Here is a 4,114-nt window from a genome sequence, read left to right on the forward strand (position 1 = left end):
ATTGATTCTCTCCTTCTCTCTTTTCCCTGTCACTTCTCTGGTTTCGTAACCAACGCTTTCTCTGTCCAAGCTGTCAGATTATGGAATAAACTTCCGGTAGAAATTAGAAAGGCTCCTACTAAGGCATTTTTCAAGCGTCGTTTACAGGATCATCTTATTAAAAACCTCTCTTAAGTTTCTCTTTTTTTTTTCTCACTACGCTGTGTTTTTATAATTTCTATTACCACTCTGTTATTTTATATCATATATGTATATATAATTATAAATGTGTATTCTTATGCATATATATAATATTTTATCTATGTTCTTGTTTTATTATTATTACTATCGTATTTATTATAAAATTTATTGTTACCGCCTTCATGACTTTCTGTTTGGCCTAAAGGTTGACTGGTAGAGAATGCCTTCAGGCATTAAGTCCGCCTTTTGTCACAACATATGTTGTTGGTCAATAAAATATTTAAATTAAATTAAAATGGATAATGGAAAGCAGAAATATTCTCTCGCCCTTTCAATTCGGCTTTCGAAAGGGTTTGAGCACGCTTGATAGTCTCAGCATTCTTACGACAGACATTCGAATAGCCTTCTCTAGCGGAGAGTACCTCGTGGGTGTTTTTTTAGATATTTCTTCGGCATATGATAATGTTCTTCTTCCGGTACTCAGTACTGAGTGAATGATACTGAGTGTCCCTCCGAGGATAACTCATTTCATATGTAGTCTGCTATTTTGCAGATCAGTTTCCGTTAAACATCATAATTGTATTCTTCCCCCCAGGTTTGTCTGGAAACTGCCCCCTGCTTTATAGCATTTATACCCATGATCTCGAATTGTCTGTGAATAACTTCTGTAACATACTTCAATATGCTGATGACATCGTTTTATATTTTAAATCTTCATCTGTTGAAAAGTTAACTTTGCGATTAAACATTGCTTTACATTATCTTGACCTATGGTTCTCTGACCATGGCCTGTCTTTGTCTATTGAGGATCTATGTCTATTAAGACAAATTCCTGTCTTCTTGTTTTGTGGGGACCAACGCATCAACTTTGCCAACGAGACGAAATTTCTAGGCATTATTCTCGACATCAAACTGATTGGAATTTGTCACTCTGAGCATGTTATTAAAAAATGTGAAAAGGGTATTAACGTACTTAGAGCAGTCTCAGAAGTCTAGTGGGGAGCTCACGCCTATTCTCTTAAACTACTGTACAATGCAATAGTTCGTAGTCATTTAGACTACGGACTATTTGTCTTAGAACCACTAAGTAAATCCGTTTCTTAATAAAATTTAATACAAATGCCTCAGAATAATCCTAGGAGCTATGAAAACTACTCCCACTAACGCTCTGCAGGTTGAATGTGTTGATTCTCCGCTTCAACTGAGAAGATAATTTCTATGCGACCGTTTTGTAGTAAAACCTTTACAGTTATCCTCTCATCCTCTTTGGTCCCGTCTAAGCGAACTGTCCCAACTCTGCGTTCGCTCTAGAAGTCCATCCTTATTATTAGACAGTTTTTTTAAATTTACTACACTCCCACACCCTATCTTAAGTTTCCAGAGGATTTGATCCTCTTTTTTCCACTCCAGAAATCTAAATCTAGTCTATAATCCATCAATCATTACAGATCTTGGTCTTATTAAAGGGGCCCCTGATACAAACTCTAAATTTCAAAGACTTCTTCATCAAAATTGATCAAATAATTTACTTATATTTACCGATGCCTCTAAACTATCCCCTGAAAGCTGCGTCGGCTCAGCCTGTTGGATTCCCAAATTCAAAATTGTCCTTCAATTTAAATCCCCTCCTGAATCATTCATCTTTACCGGTGAAGTGATTGCAATTTTTGACAGACTCTTTGAGTTGTCTGTTGGCAATTAAGGAAAACCCGTTTCGTAGTAAACGAAAGTTTTTCATCGTCCTTAAGATCAGGGAAGCATTGTTTTCTTGTCATCAAAAAGAGCTAGATTTATCGCTTCTCTGGATACCAAGCCATTCTGGTATTCCTGACAACGATGCAGCAGATTCGTTTGCTAAATCTGCTATATCAACTGGCTCTCTTGATCATTTTAAAAACTCAACTCAGGACTTGTGTGCTCTACCGAAAATTCATCTTGTTAAACCCTGGAACTCTGTTTGGGAAGTTTCATCAAAATCTAAAGGTAGATTTTACGCAAGTCTACAACCAGTTATTCCGAGGCGACCTTGGTTTTCTCATCACAGGCAAGCTAAACGTTGGGTCACCACAACTATCTGCCGTTTACGCCTCGTACATGCATGTACGCCCGTTCATTTTTGTAAAATTAGAGTTAGAGATCACTCTTTGTCTGAATGTGGCCTTGACGAAGGTTCCTTATCCCATATACTGTTTTCTTGCCCCAATCTCCTCCACCCCGTATATGACGTTCTCCCTCCCAAAGTTCCTCGCCCTATTAATGTTGAATGTTTGTTAATGTGTGTGTTTAGTCCACTTTGTAAATTTTTATGTAAATATATTGAGCGTAATAAAATTAAGTTGTAAATATTTTTGTGATCGTTCTTATTTGTTGTCTTAATAATATTGTAATATGTTTATCTAATTATTTATATATTATTGTATTGTTTTAGGTTATGGGTTAACAGAGAGTCTACTACTATTGTGCTCTTAAAATTAATTTAAGTCTGCAATCTCGACCGCATCGTTCAATCTCCATCGTGTATTCTCCATCGCACGTGACATTGGCGAAATAATCTGTGCTCTCTAGGCACAAATAAAAGCCATATATTAAAAAAACACTTTCCTTCGGACTTTTGAGTCGAAATGTAACGTTAATTTATTTTCGTGAAGTTTTTGTAACTTTCATTTTGTTTAAATCATAGATATTGTTGAAAATTGTTGTTTTAAAGAATGATGAGTTCTAATTTGAAGAATGGGAAGTAAATCCATATCGGATTATTAAAATTAATATTGGATCGATTGATCGATCGAATGATATTTTTCGCCTTTTGGTAAGTCTTGAATCTTTCTTCGAAATTTGAATTTTCTTTAATTGTTTTGTGTCGGAACATCTTTACGGGGAATTATTAGAATATTTCCCACGATCTAAGTACGATAAGTTGTTTGGATTGTTTAAGTTAAAAGTGTAGGTTTTCGAGATTTGTGATACATTCTATTCAGAAATATTTCTTCTTTTATTTTCAACATTTATTTTCTCAAGTTGTTTTCGTCAATAATTTTCCTTGAATTATTTTCTTTGTCATTATCTTAGATTGAACTATTTTCGATGCTTCTCGATGAACATTTCAATTTCATTTCACTGGATATTTTGAAGATTTAAGTTTTTGAAGAAGTTTACTTGGAGGAGATGGATTTTTGTAAATTTTAGAGAAAGTTGAAACTTTATTACACTAAATTAACTACTGGATTTCGGTATGTAAGTTTTACATATTTATTTTTGCTGCAACTTTTTGAATTGTGCGGGATTTAGATAGACATTTATATATAACCTTGTGAAATATTTTATAGATAACCTTATGAATAAAAATTTAACAGTAAAAAAAAGCATTATTTAACTTAAATTGAAACATTATTTAACCCTATAATGCATGATTTTTTTTAAACGTTGTCAATAAAATATATGTGGTTTTATATAGTGTCTAGAGATAATAAATGGTAACAATAACAATTAAACTTTATTAATTTTGAAGATATTTTTTTTTCAATTCTGTTTCATATGTGGTACAGTATGCATTAACATTAATATTTGGCCCTTAATTAGGAACAATTTTAAACGTTGTCAATAAAATATATGTGGTTTTATATAGTGTCTAGAGATAATAAATGGTAACAATAACAATTAAACTTTATTAATTTTGAAGATATTTTTTTTCAATTCTGTTTCATATGTTGTACAGTATGCATTAACATTAATATTTGGCCCTTAATTAGGAACAATAAAAATAATCTTATATTTAGTTTCATACTAACAATATCTCTACTTATTGATGAAATTTATAAAAACAATTGTTGTTTTATTCAAACAATAGGCTACTACGGCTATTTGACAATGCGAAAAATAAAGTGCCAATTATTGTAATCAGTGTAAATTGTGAGTTTAAAAATGGTTATTTATT

This window comes from Vanessa cardui, chromosome W (assembly GCF_905220365.1).
Source record: "Vanessa cardui chromosome W, ilVanCard2.1, whole genome shotgun sequence".
NCBI classification, from domain to species: Eukaryota; Metazoa; Arthropoda; class Insecta; order Lepidoptera; family Nymphalidae; genus Vanessa; species Vanessa cardui.